The sequence below is a fragment of the Anomaloglossus baeobatrachus genome, chromosome 2 (genome assembly GCF_048569485.1).
Source record: "Anomaloglossus baeobatrachus isolate aAnoBae1 chromosome 2, aAnoBae1.hap1, whole genome shotgun sequence".
Lineage (NCBI taxonomy): Eukaryota > Metazoa > Chordata > Amphibia > Anura > Aromobatidae > Anomaloglossus > Anomaloglossus baeobatrachus.
The window spans coordinates 344,091,956-344,111,020 of NC_134354.1; the positions used below are offsets into that span (position 1 = coordinate 344,091,956).

The 19,065-nt window shown below is 35.7% G+C and overlaps 14 non-coding genes across 14 annotated transcripts; all 14 read left to right on the forward strand.

Moving 5' to 3' along the window:
- The first annotated feature begins 2,573 nt into the window (after positions 1–2,573).
- Positions 2,574–2,646, forward strand: TRNAV-CAC (transfer RNA valine (anticodon CAC)). The gene has a single exon. It is a non-coding gene; the product is annotated as a tRNA-Val (tRNA).
- Positions 2,647–3,658: 1,012 nt separating this feature from the next.
- On the forward strand, positions 3,659–3,731 carry TRNAV-CAC (transfer RNA valine (anticodon CAC)). Its single transcript has one exon. It is a non-coding gene; the product is annotated as a tRNA-Val (tRNA).
- Positions 3,732–4,742: 1,011 nt separating this feature from the next.
- On the forward strand, positions 4,743–4,815 carry TRNAV-CAC (transfer RNA valine (anticodon CAC)). The gene has a single exon. It is a non-coding gene; the product is annotated as a tRNA-Val (tRNA).
- A 415-nt stretch (positions 4,816–5,230) lies between these two features.
- TRNAV-AAC (transfer RNA valine (anticodon AAC)) lies at positions 5,231–5,303 on the forward strand. Its single transcript has one exon. It is a non-coding gene; the product is annotated as a tRNA-Val (tRNA).
- Positions 5,304–6,950: 1,647 nt separating this feature from the next.
- TRNAV-AAC (transfer RNA valine (anticodon AAC)) lies at positions 6,951–7,023 on the forward strand. The gene has a single exon. It is a non-coding gene; the product is annotated as a tRNA-Val (tRNA).
- A 1,486-nt stretch (positions 7,024–8,509) lies between these two features.
- On the forward strand, positions 8,510–8,582 carry TRNAV-CAC (transfer RNA valine (anticodon CAC)). The gene has a single exon. It is a non-coding gene; the product is annotated as a tRNA-Val (tRNA).
- Positions 8,583–10,557: 1,975 nt separating this feature from the next.
- On the forward strand, positions 10,558–10,630 carry TRNAV-CAC (transfer RNA valine (anticodon CAC)). Its single transcript has one exon. It is a non-coding gene; the product is annotated as a tRNA-Val (tRNA).
- A 1,012-nt stretch (positions 10,631–11,642) lies between these two features.
- On the forward strand, positions 11,643–11,715 carry TRNAV-CAC (transfer RNA valine (anticodon CAC)). Its single transcript has one exon. It is a non-coding gene; the product is annotated as a tRNA-Val (tRNA).
- A 2,002-nt stretch (positions 11,716–13,717) lies between these two features.
- On the forward strand, positions 13,718–13,790 carry TRNAV-CAC (transfer RNA valine (anticodon CAC)). Its single transcript has one exon. It is a non-coding gene; the product is annotated as a tRNA-Val (tRNA).
- A 1,012-nt stretch (positions 13,791–14,802) lies between these two features.
- On the forward strand, positions 14,803–14,875 carry TRNAV-CAC (transfer RNA valine (anticodon CAC)). The gene has a single exon. It is a non-coding gene; the product is annotated as a tRNA-Val (tRNA).
- A 415-nt stretch (positions 14,876–15,290) lies between these two features.
- On the forward strand, positions 15,291–15,363 carry TRNAV-AAC (transfer RNA valine (anticodon AAC)). The gene has a single exon. It is a non-coding gene; the product is annotated as a tRNA-Val (tRNA).
- A 176-nt stretch (positions 15,364–15,539) lies between these two features.
- TRNAV-AAC (transfer RNA valine (anticodon AAC)) lies at positions 15,540–15,612 on the forward strand. Its single transcript has one exon. It is a non-coding gene; the product is annotated as a tRNA-Val (tRNA).
- Positions 15,613–17,258: 1,646 nt separating this feature from the next.
- TRNAV-CAC (transfer RNA valine (anticodon CAC)) lies at positions 17,259–17,331 on the forward strand. Its single transcript has one exon. It is a non-coding gene; the product is annotated as a tRNA-Val (tRNA).
- A 1,597-nt stretch (positions 17,332–18,928) lies between these two features.
- Positions 18,929–19,001, forward strand: TRNAV-CAC (transfer RNA valine (anticodon CAC)). Its single transcript has one exon. It is a non-coding gene; the product is annotated as a tRNA-Val (tRNA).
- Positions 19,002–19,065: the final 64 nt, after the last annotated feature.

A 19,065-nucleotide genomic window follows, 5' to 3' on the forward strand; every position in this document is an offset into this window, starting at 1 on the left:
TTCACAGGTTTCATAGTGTAGTGGTCATCACGTCTGCTTAACACGCAGAAGGTCCTGCGTTTAATCCCCAGTAAAAACCAGTCTGTTCTTGGTGTTGAAATAATACCCTATCCAACTGCAATACATGAAGTTCTTGGCTTTGTTGCCGAATGACGGGATGTTTTAGCTTCCATAACCAACAGAACAACGAATTTTTTTTTTTCCTGGCAGTCAAATTTCGACTCTAATTGCCATTACTTTGCAGGAATCACCGGTTTTAAAGTGTGGTGGTCATCAAGTTTGCTTTATATGCAGAACGTTCTGGGTTCAATACCCCGTGAAACCAATCTGTTTTCGGTGTTATAGTAATTTCCTATTAACCTGTAAAGTATGAAATTCTTGGTTTCGTTGCCAAATGACAATACATTTTGGCTTCTATCACAAGGAGAACTACGATTTTGGGTTTCTTTTTTATTGAACATTTTAGCAGAAAACATAATCCCATATTATAACAATCCTGTTTGTTTCAAAATGTATAGTTCCCATAAATACAAAAGCAAACGATTAAACTGTGTAGAAAAAAGTAACACATTCAATGTAATCTTCAATTTAAGCAATATCCCTTTGTAGGAATAAAACTGGTAAAATATGTAATAAAAATTGTAAATGTTTCATTACCAAAAACACTTTTCTTCAGCAATAAAAAGGCCCTATCAGTTACAATTCTGCTCTGCTTGCCAATACACAGTAACTTTCCAGAAGGTTTCATAGTGTAGTAGTCATCATGTCTGCTTAACACTGGTTCAATCCCCAGTAAAAGCAATCTGTTCTTGGTGTTGAAATAATACCCTATCAAACTACTATATATGAAGTTCTTGGCTTTGTTGCCGAATGATGGGATGTTTTGGCTTCCATCACCAACAGAACTAATATTTTTTTTCCCCTGGCTGTCAAAACTCGTTTTCAATTGCCATTGCTTTGCAGGATTTCACAGGTTTCATAGTGTAGTGGTCATCACGTCTGCTTCACGCGCAGAAAGTCCTGGGTTCAATCCCCAGTGAAACCAATCCGTTTTTGCTGTTGAAGTAATTTGCTATCAACAGGATTTCACAGGTTTCATAGTGTAGTGGTCATCACGTCTGCTTAACACGCTGAAGGTCCTGGGTTTAATCCCTAGTAAAACCAGTCTGTTTTCGCTGTTGAAGTAATTTGCTATCAACCTGTAATATATAAAATTCTTGGTTTCGTTGCCAAATGACAATACATTTTGGCTTCCATCACAAAGAGAACTACTATTTTGGGTTACTTTTTTATTGTCCATTTTAGCAGAAAACATAATCCCATATTATAAAAATCCTGTTTGTTTAAAAATATATAGTTCCCATAAATACAAAAGCAAACAACTAAACTGTGTAGAAAAAAGTAACACATTCAATGTAAACTTCAATTTAAGTAATATCCCTTTGTAGGAATAAAACTGGTAAAATATGTAATAAAAATTGTAAATGTTTCATTACCAAAAATACTTTCCTTCAGCAATAAAAAGGCCCTGTCAGTCACAATTCTGCTCTGCTAGCCAATACACAGTAACTTTTCATCAGGATTCATAGTGTAGTGGTCATCATGTCTGCTTAACACGTAGAAGGTCATCACGTCTGCTTAACACGCAGAAGGTCCTGGGTTTAATCCCCAGTAAAACAAGTCTGTTCTTGGTGTTGAAATAATACCCTATCCAACTGCAATACATGAAGTTCTTGGCTTTGTTGCCGAATGACGGGATGTTTTAGCTTCCATAACCAACAGAACTACGAATTTTTTTTTTTTCCTGGCAGTCAAATTTCGTCTCTAATTGCCATTACTTTGCAGGAATCACAGGTTTTAAAGTGTGGTGGTCATCAAGTCTGCTTCATATGCAGAACGTTCTGGGTTCAATACCCAGTGAAACCAATCTGTTTTCGGTGTTGAAGTAATTTCCTATTAACCTGTAAAGTATGAAATTCTTGGTTTCGTTGCCAAATGACAATACATTTTGGCTTCTATCACAAGGAGAACTACGATTTTGGGTTTCTTTTTTATTGAACATTTTAGCAGAAAACATAATCCCAGATTATAACAATCCTGTTTGTTTCAAAATTTATAGTTCCCATAAATACAAAAGCAAACGATTAAACTGTGTAGAAAAAAGTAACACATTCAATGTAAACTTCAATTTAAGCAATATCCCTTTGTAGGAATAAAAGTGGTAAAATATGTAATAAAAATTGTAAATGTTTCATTACCAAAAACACTTTTCTTCAGCAATAAAAAGGCCCCATCCGTTACAATTCTGCTCTGCTTGCCAATACACAGTAACTTTCCAGAAGGTTTCATAGTGTAGTAGTCATCACGTCTGTTTAACACTGGTTCAATCCCCAGTAAAAGCAATCTGTTCTTGGTGTTGAAATAATACCCTATCAAACTACAATATATGAAGTTCTTGGCTTTGTTGCCGAATGATGGGATGTTTTGGCTTCCATCACCAACAGAACTAATATTTTTTTTCCCCTGGCGGTCAAAACTCGTTTTCAATTGCCATTGCTTTGCAGGCTTTCACAGGTTTCATAGTGTAGTGGTCATCACGTCTGCTTCACACGCAGAAGGTCCTGGGTTCAATCCCCAGTGAAACCAATCTGATTTCGCTGTTGAAGTTATTTGCTATCATCAGGATTTCACAGGTTTCATAGTGTAGTGGTCATCACGTCTGCTTAACACGCAGAAGGTCCTGGGTTTAATCCCCAGTAAAACCAGTCTGTTCTTGGTGTTGAAATAATACCCTATCCAACTGCAATACATGAAGTTCTTGGCTTTGTTGCCGAATGACGGGATGTTTTAGCTTCCATAACCAACAGAACTACGAATTTTTTTTTTTTCCTGGCAGTCAAATTTCGTCTCTAATTGCCATTACTTTGCAGGAATCACAGGTTTTAAAGTGTGGTGGTCATCAAGTCTGCTTCATATGCAGAACGTTCTGGGTTCAATACCCAGTGAAACCAATCTGTTTTCGGTGTTGAAGTAATTTCCTATTAACCTGTAAAGTATGAAATTCTTGGTTTCGTTGCCAAATGACAATACATTTTGGCTTCTATCACAAGGAGAACTACGATTTTGGGTTTCTTTTTTATTGAACATTTTAGCAGAAAACATAATCCCATATTATAACAATCCTGTTTGTTTCAAAATTTATAGTTCCCATAAATACAAAAGCAAACGTTTAAACTGTGTAGAAAAAAGTAACACATTCAATGTAAACTTCAATTTAAGCAATATCCCTTTGTAGGAATAAAACTGGTAAAATATGTAATAAAAATTGTAAATGTTTCATTACCAAAAACACTTTTCTTCAGCAATAAAAAGGCCCCATCAGTTACAATTCTGCTCTGCTTGCCAATACACAGTAACTTTACAGAAGGTTTCATAGTGTAGTAGTCATCACGTCTGCTTAACACTGGTTCAATCCCCAGTAAAAGCAATCTGTTCTTGGTGTTGAAATAATACCCTATCAAACTACAATATATGAAGTTCTTGGCTTTGTTGCCGAATGATTGGATGTTTTGGCTTCCATCACCAACAGAACTAATAATTTTTTTCCCCTGGCTCTCAAAACTCGTTTTCAATTGCCATTGCTTTGCAGGATTTCTCAGGTTTCATAGTGTAGTGGTCATCACGTCTGCTTCACACGCAGAAGGTCCTGGGTTCAAACCCCAGTGAAACCAATCTGTTTTCGCTGTTGAAGTAATTTGCTAGCAACAGGATTTCACAGGTTTTATAGTGTAGTGGTCATCACGTCTGCTTAACACGCAGAAGGTTCTGGGTTTAATCCCCAGTAAAACCAGTCTGTTCTTGGTGTTGAAATAATACCCTATCCAAATGCAATACATGAAGTTCTTGGCTTTGTTGCCGAATGACGGGATGTTTTAGTTTCCATAACCAACAGAACTACGAATTTTTTTTTTTCCTGGCAGTCAAATTTCGTCTCTAATTGCCATTACTTTGCAGGAATCACAGGTTTTAAAGTGTGGTGGTCATCAAGTCTGCTTCATATGCAGAACGTTCTGGGTTCAATACCCAGTGAAACCAATCTGTTTTCGGTGTTGAAGTAATTTCCTATTAACCTGTAAAGTATGAAATTCTTGGTTTCGTTGCCAAATGACAATACATTTTGGCTTCTATCACAAGGAGAACTACGATTTTGGGTTTCTTTTTTATTGAACATTTTAGCAGAAAACATAATCCCATATTATAACAATCCTGTTTGTTTCAAAATTTATAGTTCCCATAAATACAAAAGCAAACGTTTAAACTGTGTAGAAAAAAGTAACACATTCAATGTAAACTTCAATTTAAGCAATATCCCTTTGTAGGAATAAAACTGGTAAAATATGTAATAAAAATTGTAAATGTTTCATTACCAAAAACACTTTTCTTCAGCAATAAAAAGGCCCCATCAGTTACAATTCTGCTCTGCTTGCCAATACACAATAACTTTACAGAAGGTTTCATAGTGTAGTAGTCATCACGTCTGCTTAACACTGGTTCAATCCCCAGTAAAAGCAATCTGTTCTTGGTGTTGAAATAATACCCTATCAAACTACAATATATGAAGTTCTTGGCTTTGTTGCCGAATGATTGGATGTTTTGGCTTCCATCACCAACAGAACTAATAATTTTTTTCCCCTGGCTCTCAAAACTCGTTTTCAATTGCCATTGCTTTGCAGGTTTTCACAGGTTTCATAGTGTAGTGGTCATCACGTCTGCTTCACACGCAGAAGGTCCTGGGTTCAATCCCCAGTGAAACCAATCTGTTCTCGCTGTTGAAGTAATTTGCTATCAACCTGTAATATATAAAATTCTTGGTTTCGTTGCCAAATGACAATACATTTTGGCTTCCATCACAAAGAGAACTACTATTTTGGGTTTCTTTTTTATTGTCCATTTTAGCAGAAAACATAATCCCATATTATAAAAATCCTGTTTGTTTAAAAATATATAGTTCCCATAAATACAAAAGCAAACGACTAAACTGTGTAGAAAAAAGTAACACATTCAATGTAAACTTCAATTTAAGCAATATCCCTTTGTAGGAATAAAACTGGTAAAATATGTAATAAAAATTGTAAATGTTTCATTACCAAAAATACTTTCCTTCAGCAATAAAAAGGCCCCGTCAGTCACAATTCTGCTCTGCTAGCCAATACACAGTAACTTTTCATCAGGTTTCATAGTGTAGTGGTCATCACGTCTGCTTAACACGCAGAAGGTCCTGGGTTCAATCCCCAGTGAAACCAATCTGTTCTTGGTGTTGAAATAATACCCTATCCAACTGCAATACATGAAGTTCTTGGCTTTGTTGCCGAATGACGGGATGTTTTAGCTTCCATAACCAACGGAGCTACGAACTTTTTTTTTTTCCTGGCAGTCAAATTTCGTCTCTAATTGCCATTACTTTGCAGGAATCACAGGTTTTAAAATGTGGTGGTCATCAAGTCTGCTTCATATGCAGAACGTTCTGGGTTCAATACCCAGTGAAACCAATCTGTTTTCGGTGTTGAAGTAATTTCCTATCAACCTGTAAAGTATGAAATTCTTGGTTTCGTTGCCAAATGACAATACATTTTGGCTTCTATCAGAAGGAGAACTACGATTTTGGGTTTCTTTTTTATTGAACATTTTAGCAGAAAACATAATCCCATATTATAACAATCCTGTTTGTTTCAAAATTTATAGTTCCCATAAATACAAAAGCAAACGATTAAACTGTGTAGAAAAAAGTAACACATTCAATGTAAACTTCAATTTAAGCAATATCCCTTTGTAGGAATAAAACTGGTAAAATATGTAATAAAAATTGTAAATGTTTCATTACCAAAAATACTTTCCTTCAGCAATAAAAAGGCCCTGTCAGTCACAATTCTGCTCTGCTAGCCAATACACAGTAACTTTTCATAAAGATTCATAGTGTAGTGGTCATCACGTCTGCTTAACACGCAGAAAGTCCTGGGTTTAATCCCCAGTAAAACCAGTCTGTTCTTGGTGTTGAAATAATGCCTTATCCAACTACAATATATGAAGTTCTTGGCTTTGTTGCCGAATGACGGGATGTTTTAGCTTCCATAATTAACAGAACTACGAATTTTTTTTTTTTCCTGGCAGTCAAAACTCGTCTCTAATTGCCATTACTTTGCAGGATTTCACAGGTTTTACAGTGTGGTGGTCATCAAATCTGCTTCATATGCAGAACGTTCTGGATTCAATACCCAGTTAAACCAAACTGTTTTCGGTGTTGAAGTAATTTCCTATCAACCTGTAAAGTATGAAATTCTTGGTTTCGTTGCCAAATGACAATACATTTTGGCTTCTATCACAAGGAGAACTACGATTTTGGGTTTCTTTTTTATTGAACATTTTAGCAGAAAACATAATCCCATATTATTAAAAAACCTGTTTGTTTTAAAATATATAGTTCCCATAAATACAAAAGCAAACTACTAAACTATGTAGAAAAAAGTAACACATTCAATGTAAACTTCAATTTAAGCAATATCCCTTTGTAGGAATAAAACTCGTAAAATATGTAATAAAAATTAGAAATGTTTCATTGCCAAAAATACTTTCCTTCAGCAATAAAAAGGCCCTTTCAGTCACAATTCTGCTCTGCTAGCCAATATACAGTAACTTTTCATCAGGATTCATAGGGTAGTGGTCATCATGTCTGCTTAACACGTAGAAGGTCCTGGGTTTAATCCCCAGTAAAACCAGTCTGTTCTTGGTGTTGAAATAATACCCTATCAAACTACAATATATGAAGTTCTTGGCTTTGTTGCAGAATGATGGGATGTTTTGGCTTCCATCACCAACAGAACTAAGAATTTTTTTTTTTTTTCCCTGGCGGTCAAAACTCGTCTCCAATTGCCATTGCTTTGCAGGATTTTACAGGTTTCATAGTGTAGTGGTCATCACGTCTGCTTAACACGCAGAAGGTCCTGGGTTCAATCCCCAGTGAAACCAGTCTCTTCTTGGTGTTGAAATAATACCCTATCCAACTGCAATACATGAAGTTCTTGGCTTTGTTGCCGAATGACGGTATGTTTTAGCTTCCATAACCAACAGAACTAAGAATTTTTTTTTTTTCCTGGCAGTCAAATTTCGTCTCTAATTGCCATTACTTTGCAGGAATCACAGGTTTTAAAGTGTGGTGGTCATCAAGTCTGCTTCATATGCAGAGCGTTCTGGGTTCAATACCCAGTGAAACCAATCTGTTTTCGGTGTTGAAGTAATTTCCTCTCAACCTGTAAAGTGTGAAATTCTTGGTTTCGTTGCCAAATGACAATACATTTTGGCTTCTATCACAAGGAGAACTACGATTTTGCGTTTCTTTTTTATTGAACATTTTAGCAGAAAACATAATCCCATATTATAACAATCCTGTTTGTTTCAAAATTTATAGTTCCCATAAATACAAAAGCAAACGATTAAACTGTGTAGAAAAAAGTAACACATTCAATGTAAACTTCAATTTAAGCAATATCCCTTTGTAGGAATAAAACTGGTAAAATATGTAATAAAAATTGTAAATGTTTCATTACCAAAAACACTTTTCTTCAGCAATAAAAAGGCCCCATCAGTTACAATTCTGCTCTGCTTGCCAATACACAGTAACTTTCCAGAAGGTTTCATAGTGTAGTAGTCATCACATCTGCTTAACACTGGTTCAACCCTCAGTAAAAGCAATCTGTTCTTGGTGTTGAAATAATACCCTATCAAACTACAATATATGAAGTTCTTGGCTTTGTTGCTGAATGATGGGATGTTTTGGCTTCCATCACCAACAGAACTAAGAATTTTTTTTTTTTTTTCCCTGGCGGTCAAAACTCATCTCCAATTGCCATTGCTTTGCAGGATTTCACAGGTTTCATAGTGTAGTGGTCATCACGTCTGCTTCAAACGCAGAAGGTCCTGGGTTCAATCTTTTTTATTGAACATTTTAGCAGAAAACATAATCCCATATTATAACAATCCTGTTTGTTTCAAAATTTATAGTTCCCATAAATACAAAAGCAAACGATTAAACTGTGTAGAAAAAAGTAACACATTCAATGTAAACTTCAATTTAAGCAATATCCCTTTGTAGGAATAAAACTGGTAAAATATGTAATAAAAATTGGAAATGTTTCATTACCAAAAACACTTTTCTTCAGCAATAAAAAGGCCCCGTCAGTTACAATTCTGCTCTGCTTGCCAATACACAGTAACTTTCCAGAAGGTTTCATAGTGTAGTAGTCATCACGTCTGCTTAACACTGGCTCAATCCCCAGTAAAAGCAATCTGTTCTTGGTGTTGAAATAATACCCTATCAAACTACTATATATGAAGTTCTTGGCTTTGTTGCCGAATGATGGGATGTTTTGGCTTCCATCACCAACAGAACTAATAATTATTTTCCCCTGGCTGTCAAAACTCATTTTCAATTGCCATTGCTTTGCAGGATTTCACAGGTTTCATAGTGTAGTGGTCATCACGTCTGCTTCACGCGCAGAAGGTCCTGGGTTCAATCCCCAGTGAAACCAATCTGTTTTCGCTGTTGAAGTAATTTGCTATCAACCTGTAATATATAAAATTCTTGGTTTCGTTGCCAAATGACAATACATTTTGGCTTCCATCACAAAGAGAACTACTATTTTGGGTTTCTTTTTTATTGTCCATTTTAGCAGAAAACATAATCCCATATTATAAAAATCCTGTTTGTTTAAAAATATATAGTTCCCATAAATACAAAAGCAAACAACTAAACTGTGTAGAAAAAAGTAACACATTCAATGTAAACTTCAATTTAAGCAATATCCCTTTGTAGGAATAAAACTGGTAAAATATGTAATAAAAATTGTAAATGTTTCATTACCAAAAATACTTTCCTTCAGCAATAAAAAGGCCCTGTCAGTCACAATTCTGCTCTGCTAGCCAATACACAGTAACTTTTCATCAGGATTCATAGTGTAGTGGTCATCATGTCTGCTTAACACGCAGAAGGTCCTCGGTTTAATCCCCAGTAAAACAAGTCTGTTCTTGGTGTTGAAATAATACCCTATCCAACTGCAATACATGAAGTTCTTGGCTTTGTTGCCGAATGACGGGATGTTTTAGCTTCCATAACCAACAGAACTACGATTTTTTTTTTTTTCCTGGCAGTCAAATTTCGTCTCTAATTGCCATTACTTTGCAGGAATCACAGGTTTTAAATTGTGGTGGTCATCAAGTCTTCTTCATATGCAGAACGTTCTGGGTTCAATACCCAGTGAAACCAATCTGTTTTCGGTGTTGAAGTAATTTCCTATTAACCTGTAAAGTATGAAATTCTTGGTTTCGTTGCCAAATGACAATACATTTTGGCATCTATCACAAGGAGAACTACGATTTTGGGTTTCTTTTTTATTGAACATTTTAGCAGAAAACATAATCCCAGATTATAACAATCCTGTTTGTTTCAAAATTTATAGTTCCCATAAATACAAAAGCAAACGATTAAACTGTGTAGAAAAAAGTAACACATTCAATGTAAACTTCAATTTAAGCAATATCCCTTTGTAGGAATAAAACTGGTAAAATATGTAATAAAAATTGTAAATGTTTCATTACCAAAAACACTTTTCTTCAGCAATAAAAAGGCCCCATCAGTTACAATTCTGCTCTTCTTGCCAATACACAGTAACTTTCCAGAAGGTTTCATAGTGTAGTAGTCATCACATCTGCTTAACACTGGTTCAACCCTCAGTAAAAGCAATCTGTTCTTGGTGTTGAAATAATACCCTATCAAACTACAATATATGAAGTTCTTGGCTTTGTTGCTGAATGATGGGATGTTTTGGCTTCCATCACCAACAGAACTAAGAATTTTTTTTTTTTTTTCCCTGGCGGTCAAAACTCATCTCCAATTGCCATTGCTTTGCAGGATTTCACAGGTTTCATAGTGTAGTGGTCATCACGTCTGCTTCAAACGCAGAAGGTCCTGGGTTCAATCTTTTTTATTGAACATTTTAGCAGAAAACATAATCCCATATTATAACAATCCTGTTTGTTTCAAAATTTATAGTTCCCATAAATACAAAAGCAAACGATTAAACTGTGTAGAAAAAAGTAACACATTCAATGTAAACTTCAATTTAAGCAATATCCCTTTGTAGGAATAAAACTGGTAAAATATGTAATAAAAATTGGAAATGTTTCATTACCAAAAACACTTTTCTTCAGCAATAAAAAGGCCCCGTCAGTTACAATTCTGCTCTGCTTGCCAATACACAGTAACTTTTGCAGAAGGTTTCATAGTGTAGTAGTCATCACGTCTGCTTAACACTGGTTCAATCCCCAGTAAAAGCAATCTGTTCTTGGTGTTGAAATAATACCCTATCAAACTACAATATATGAAGTTCTTGGCTTTGTTGCCGAATGATGGGATGTTTTGGCTTCCATCACCAACAGAACTAATAATTTTTTTCCCCTGGCGGTCAAAACTCGTTTTCAATTGCCATTGCTTTGCAGGCTTTCACAGGTTTCATAGTGTAGTGGTCATCACGTCTGCTTCACACGCAGAAGGTCCTGGGTTCAATCCCCAGTGAAACCAATCTGTTTTCGCTGTTGAAGTTATTTGCTATCATCAGGATTTCACAGGTTTCATAGTGTAGTGGTCATCACGTCTGCTTAACACGCAGAAGGTCCTGGGTTTAATCCCCAGTAAAACCAGTCTGTTCTTGGTGTTGAAATAATACCCTATCCAACTGCAATACATGAAGTTCTTGGCTTTGTTGCCGAATGACGGGATGTTTTAGCTTCCATAACCAACAGAACTACGAATTTTTTTTTTTTCCTGGCAGTCAAATTTCGTCTCTAATTGCCATTACTTTGCAGGAATCACAGGTTTTAAAGTGTGGTGGTCATCAAGTCTGCTTCATATGCAGAACCTTCTGGGTTCAATACCCAGTGAAACCAATCTGTTTTCGGTGTTGAAGTAATTTCCTATTAACCTGTAAAGTATGAAATTCTTGGTTTCGTTGCCAAATGACAATACATTTTGGCTTCTATCACAAGGAGAACTACGATTTTGGGTTTCTTTTTTATTGAACATTTTAGCAGAAAACATAATCCCATATTATAACAGTCCTGTTTGTTTCAAAATTTATAGTTCCCATAAATACAAAAGCAAACGTTTAAACTGTGTAGAAAAAAGTAACACATTCAATGTAAACTTCAATTTAAGCAATATCCCTTTGTAGGAATAAAACTGGTAAAATATGTAATAAAAATTGTAAATGTTTCATTACCAAAAACACTTTTCTTCAGCAATAAAAAGGCCCCATCAGTTACAATTCTGCTCTGCTTGCCAATACACAGTAACTTTACAGAAGGTTTCATAGTGTAGTAGTCATTACGTCTGCTTAACACTGGTTCAATCCCCAGTAAAAGCAATCTGTTCTTGGTGTTGAAATAATACCCTATCAAACTACAATATATGAAGTTCTTGGCTTTGTTGCCGAATGATGGGATGTTTTGGCTTCCATCACCAACAGAACTAATAATTTTTTTCCCCTGGCTCTCACAACTCGTTTTCAATTGCCATTGCTTTGCAGGATTTCATAGGTTTCATAGTGTAGTGGTCATCACGTCTGCTTCACACGCAGAAGGTCCTGGGTTCAATCCCCAGTGAAACCAATCTGTTTTCGCTGTTGAAGTAATTTGCTATCAACCTGTAATATATAAAATTCTTGGTTTCGTTGCCAAATGACAATACATTTTGGCTTCCATCACAAAGAGAACTACTATTTTGGGTTTCTTTTTTATTGTCCATTTTAGCAGAAAACATAATCCCATATTATAAAAATCCTGTTTGTTTAAAAATATATAGTTCCCATAAATACAAAAGCAAACAACTAAACTGTGTAGAAAAAAGTAACACATTCAATGTAAACTTCAATTTAAGCAATATCCCTTTGTAGGAATAAAACTGGTAAAATATGTAATAAAAATTGTAAATGTTTCATTACCAAAAATACTTTCCTTCAGCAATAAAAAGGCCCTGTCAGTCACAATTCTGCTCTGCTAGCCAATACACAGTAACTTTTCATCAGGATTCATAGTGTAGTGGTCATCATGTCTGCTTAACACGTAGAAGGTCATCACGTCTGCTTAACACGCAGAAGGTCCTGGGTTTAATCCCCAGTAAAACAAGTCTGTTCTTGGTGTTGAAATAATACCCTATCCAACTGCAATACATGAAGTTCTTGGCTTTGTTGCCGAATGACGGGATGTTTTAGCTTCCATAACCAACAGAACTACGATTTTTTTTTTTTTCCTGGCAGTCAAATTTCGTCTCTAATTGCCATTACTTTGCAGGAATCACAGGTTTTAAATTGTGGTGGTCATCAAGTCTTCTTCATATGCAGAACGTTCTGGGTTCAATACCCAGTGAAACCAATCTGTTTTCGGTGTTGAAGTAATTTCCTATTAACCTGTAAAGTATGAAATTCTTGGTTTCGTTGCCAAATGACAATACATTTTGGCATCTATCACAAGGAGAACTACGATTTTGGGTTTCTTTTTTATTGAACATTTTAGCAGAAAACATAATCCCAGATTATAACAATCCTGTTTGTTTCAAAATTTATAGTTCCCATAAATACAAAAGCAAACGATTAAACTGTGTAGAAAAAAGTAACACATTCAATGTAAACTTCAATTTAAGCAATATCCCTTTGTAGGAATAAAACTGGTAAAATATGTAATAAAAATTGTAAATGTTTCATTACCAAAAACACTTTTCTTCAGCAATAAAAAGGCCCCATCAGTTACAATTCTGCTCTGCTTGCCAATACACAGTAACTTTCCAGAAGGTTTCATAGTGTAGTAGTCATCACATCTGCTTAACACTGGTTCAACCCTCAGTAAAAGCAATCTGTTCTTGGTGTTGAAATAATACCCTATCAAACTACAATATATGAAGTTCTTGGCTTTGTTGCTGAATGATGGGATGTTTTGGCTTCCATCACCAACAGAACTAAGAATTTTTTTTTTTTTTCCCTGGCGGTCAAAACTCATCTCCAATTGCCATTGCTTTGCAGGATTTCACAGGTTTCATAGTGTAGTGGTCATCACGTCTGCTTCAAACGCAGAAGGTCCTGGGTTCAATCTTTTTTATTGAACATTTTAGCAGAAAACATAATCCCATATTATAACAATCCTGTTTGTTTCAAAATTTATAGTTCCCATAAATACAAAAGCAAACGATTAAACTGTGTAGAAAAAAGTAACACATTCAATGTAAACTTCAATTTAAGCAATATCCCTTTGTAGGAATAAAACTGGTAAAATATGTAATAAAAATTGGAAATGTTTCATTACCAAAAACACTTTTCTTCAGCAATAAAAAGGCCCCGTCAGTTACAATTCTGCTCTGCTTGCCAATACACAGTAACTTTTGCAGAAGGTTTCATAGTGTAGTAGTCATCACGTCTGCTTAACACTGGTTCAATCCCCAGTAAAAGCAATCTGTTCTTGGTGTTGAAATAATACCCTATCAAACTACAATATATGAAGTTCTTGGCTTTGTTGCCGAATGATGGGATGTTTTGGCTTCCATCACCAACAGAACTAATAATTTTTTTCCCCTGGCGGTCAAAACTCGTTTTCAATTGCCATTGCTTTGCAGGCTTTCACAGGTTTCATAGTGTAGTGGTCATCACGTCTGCTTCACACGCAGAAGGTCCTGGGTTCAATCCCCAGTGAAACCAATCTGTTTTCGCTGTTGAAGTTATTTGCTATCATCAGGATTTCACAGGTTTCATAGTGTAGTGGTCATCACGTCTGCTTAACACGCAGAAGGTCCTGGGTTTAATCCCCAGTAAAACCAGTCTGTTCTTGGTGTTGAAATAATACCCTATCCAACTGCAATACATGAAGTTCTTGGCTTTGTTGCCGAATGACGGGATGTTTTAGCTTCCATAACCAACAGAACTACGAATTTTTTTTTTTTCCTGGCAGTCAAATTTCGTCTCTAATTGCCATTACTTTGCAGGAATCACAGGTTTTAAAGTGTGGTGGTCATCAAGTCTGCTTCATATGCAGAACCTTCTGGGTTCAATACCCAGTGAAACCAATCTGTTTTCGGTGTTGAAGTAATTTCCTATTAACCTGTAAAGTATGAAATTCTTGGTTTCGTTGCCAAATGACAATACATTTTGGCTTCTATCACAAGGAGAACTACTATTTTGGGTTTCTTTTTTATTGTCCATTTTAGCAGAAAACATAATCCCATATTATAACAGTCCTGTTTGTTTCAAAATTTATAGTTCCCATAAATACAAAAGCAAACGTTTAAACTGTGTAGAAAAAAGTAACACATTCAATGTAAACTTCAATTTAAGCAATATCCCTTTGTAGGAATAAAACTGGTAAAATATGTAATAAAAATTGTAAATGTTTCATTACCAAAAACACTTTTCTTCAGCAATAAAAAGGCCCCATCAGTTACAATTCTGCTCTGCTTGCCAATACACAGTAACTTTACAGAAGGTTTCATAGTGTAGTAGTCATTACGTCTGCTTAACACTGGTTCAATCCCCAGTAAAAGCAATCTGTTCTTGGTGTTGAAATAATACCCTATCAAACTACAATATATGAAGTTCTTGGCTTTGTTGCCGAATGATGGGATGTTTTGGCTTCCATCACCAACAGAACTAATAATTTTTTTCCCCTGGCTCTCACAACTCGTTTTCAATTGCCATTGCTTTGCAGGATTTCACAGGTTTCATAGTGTAGTGGTCATCACGTCTGCTTCACACGCAGAAGGTCCTGGGTTCAATCCCCAGTGAAACCAATCTGTTTTCGCTGTTGAAGTAATTTGCTATCAACCTGTAATATATAAAATTCTTGGTTTCGTTGCCAAATGACAATACATTTTGGCTTCCATCACAAAGAGAACTACTATTTTGGGTTTCTTTTTTATTGTCCATTTTAGCAGAAAACATAATCCCATATTATAAAAATCCTGTTTGTTTAAAAATATATAGTTCCCATAAATACAAAAGCAAACGAGTAAACTGTGTAGAAAAAAGTAACACATTCAATGTAAACTTCAATTTAAGCAATATCCCTTTGTAGGAATAAAACTGGTAAAATATGTAATAAAAATTGTAAATGTTTCATTACCAAAAATACTTTCCTTCAGCAATAAAAAGGCCCCGTCAGTCACAATTCTGCTCTGCTAGCCAATACACAGTAACTTTTCATCAGGTTTCATAGTGTAGTGGTCATCACGTCTGCTTAACACGCAGAAGGTCCTGGGTTCAATCCCCAGTGAAACCAATCTCTTCTTGGTGTTGAATTAATTCCCTATCCAACTACAATATATGAATTTCTTGGCTTTGTTGCCGAATAACAGGATGTTTTGTCTTCCATCACCAACAGAACTTTGAATTTTTTTTTTTTTCCCTGGCGGTCAAAACTCGTCTCCAAATGCCATTGCTTTGCAGGTTTTCACAGGGTTCATAGTGTAGTGGTTATCACGTCTGCTTAACACGCAGAAGGTCCTGGGTTCGATCCCCAGTGAAACCAGTCTCTTCTTGGTGTTGAAATAATACCCTATCCAACTGCAATACATGAAGTTCTTGGCTTTGTTGCCGAATGACGGGATGTTTTAGCTTCCATAACCAACGGAGCTACGAACTTTTTTTTTTTCCTGGCAGTCAAATTTCGTCTCTAATTGCCATTACTTTGCAGGAATCACAGGTTTTAAAGTGTGGTGGTCATCAAGTCTGCTTCATATGCAGAACGTTCTGGGTTCAATACCCAGTGAAACCAATCTGTTTTCGGTGTTGAAGTAATTTCCTATCAACCTGTAAAGTATGAAATTCTTGGTTTCGTTGCCAAATGACAATACATTTTGGCTTCTATCACAAGGAGAACTACGATTTTGGGTTTCTTTTTTATTGAACATTTTAGCAGAAAACATAATCCCATATTATAACAATCCTGTTTGTTTCAAAATTTATAGTTCCCATAAATACAAAAGCAAACGATTAAACTGTGTAGAAAAAAGTAACACATTCAATGTAAACTTCAATTTAAGCAATATCCCTTTGTAGGAATAAAACTGGTAAAATATGTAATAAAAATTGTAAATGTTTCATTACCAAAAATACTTTCCTTCAGCAATAAAAAGGCCCCGTCAGTCACAATTCTGCTCTGCTAGCCAATACACAGTAACTTTTCATTAAGATTCATAGTGTAGTGGTCATCACGTCTGCTTAACACGCAGAAAGTCCTGGGTTTAATCCCCAGTAAAACCAGTCTGTTCTTGGTGTTGAAATAATACCTTATCTAACTACAATACATGAAGTTCTTGGCTTTGTTGCCGAATAACGGGATGTTTTAGCTTCCATAACCAACAGAACTACGAATTTTTTTTTTTTTCCTGGCAGTCAAAACTCGTCTCTAATTGCCATTACTTTGCAGGATTTCACAGGTTTTAAAGTGTGGTGGTCATCAAGTCTGCTTCATATGCAGAACGTTCTGGATTCAATACCCAGTTAAACCAATCTGTTTTCGGTGTTGAAGTAATTTCCTATCAACCTGTAAAGTATGAAATTCTTGGTTTCGTTGCCAAATGACAATACATTTTGGCTTCTATCACAAGGAGAACTACGATTTTGGGTTTCTTTTTTATTGAACATTTTAGCAGAAAACATAATCCCATATTATAAAAAAACCTGTTTGTTTTAAAATATATAATTCCCATAAATACAAAAGCAAACGACTAAACTATGTAGAAAAAAGTAACACATTCAATGTAAACTTCAATTTAAGCAATATCCCTTTGTAGGAATAAAACTCGTAAAATATGTAATAAAAATTGGAAATGTTTCATTACCAAAAAAACTTTCCTTCAGCAATAAAAAGGCCCTGTCAGTCACAATTCTGCTCTGCTAGCCAATACACAGTAACTTTTCATCAGGATTCATAGTGTAGTGGTCATCATGTCTGCTTAACACGCAGAAGGTCCTGGGTTTAATCCCCAGTAAAACCAGTCTGTTCTTGGTGTTGAAATAATACCCTATGAAACTACAATATATGAAGTTCTTGGCTTTGTTGCAGAATGATGGGATGTTTTGGCTTCCATCACCAACAGAACTAAGAATTTTTTTTTGTTCCCTGGCGGTCAAAACTCGTTTTCAATTGCCATTGCTTTGCAGGATTTCACAGGTTTCATAGTGTAGTGGTCATCACGTCTGCTTCACACGCAGAAGGTCCTGGGTTCAATCCCCAGTGAAACCAATCCGTTTTCGCTGTTGAAGTAATTTGCTATCATCAGGATTTCACAGGTTTCATAGTGTAGTGGTCATCACGTCTGCTTAACACGCAGAAGGTCCTGGGTTTAATCCCCAGTAAAAGCAGTCTGTTCTTGGTGTTGAAATAATACCCTATCCAACTGCAATACATGAAGTTCTTGGCTTTGTTGCCGAATGCTGGGATGTTTTAGCTTCCATAACCAACAGAACTACGAATTTTTTTTTTTCCTGGCAGTCAAATTTCGTCTCTAATTGCCATTACTTTGCAGGAATCACAGGTTTTAAAGTGTGGTGGTCATCAAGTCTGCTTCATATGCAGAACGTTCTGGCTTCAATACCCAGTAAAACCAATCTGTTTTCGGTGTTGAAGTAATTTCCTATCAACCTGTAAAGTATGAAATTCTTGGTTTCGTTGCCAAATGACTATACATTTAGGCTTCTATCACAAGGAGAACTACGATTTTGGGTTTCTTTTTTATTGAACATTTTAGCAGAAAACATAATCCCATATTATAACAATCCTGTTTGTTTCAAAATTTATAGTTCCCATAAATACAAAAGCAAACGATTAAACTGTGTAGAAAAAAGTAACACATTCAATGTAATCTTCAATTTAAGCAATATCCCTTTGTAGGAATAAAACTGGTAAAATATGTAATAAAAATTGTAAATGTTTCATTACCAAAAACACTTTTCTTCAGCAATAAAAAGGCCCCATCAGTTACAATTCTGCTCTGCTTGCCAATACACAGTAACTTTCCAGAAGGTTTCATAGTGTAGTAGTCATCACGTCTGCTTAACACTGGTTCACTCCCCAGTAAAAGCAATCTGTTCTTGGTGTTGAAATAATACCCTATCAAACTACAATATATGAAGTTCTTGGCTTTGTTGCCGAATGATGGGATGTTTTGGCTTCCATCACCAACAGAACTAATAATTTTTTTCCCCTGGCTGTCAAAACTCGTTTTCAATTGCCATTGCTTTGCAGGATTTCACAGGTTTCATAGAGTAGTGGTCATCACGTCTGCTTCACACGCAGAAGGTCCTGGGTTCAATCTTTTTTATTGAACATTTTAGCAGAAAACATAATCCCATATTATAACAAATCTGTTTGTTTCAAAATTTATAGTTCCCATAAATACAAAAGCAAACGATTAAACTGTGTAGAAAAAAGTAACACATTCAATGTAATCTTCAATTTAAGCAATATCCCTTTGTAGGAATAAAACTGGTAAAATATGTAATACAAATTGTAAATATTTCATTACCAAAAACACTTTTCTTCAGCAATAAAAAGGCCCCGTCAGTTACAATTCTGCTCTGCTTGCCAATACATAGTAACTTTCCAGAAGGTTTCATAGTGTAGTAGTCATCACGTCTGCTTAACACTGGTTCAATCCCCAGTAAAAGCAATCTGTTTTCGGTGTTGAAATAATACCCTATCAAACTACAATATATGAAGTTCTTGGCTTTGTTGCCGAATGATGGGATGTTTTGGCTTCCATCACCAACAGAACTAATAATTTTTTTCCCCTGGTGGTCAAAACTCGTTTTCAATTGCCATTGCTTTGCAGGATTTCACAGGTTTCATAGTGTAGTGGTCATCACGTCTGCTTCACACGCAGAAGGTCCTGGGTTCAATCCCCAGTGAAACCAATCTGTTTTCGCTGTTGAAGTAATTTGCTATCAACAGGATTTCACAGGTTTTATAGTGTAGTAG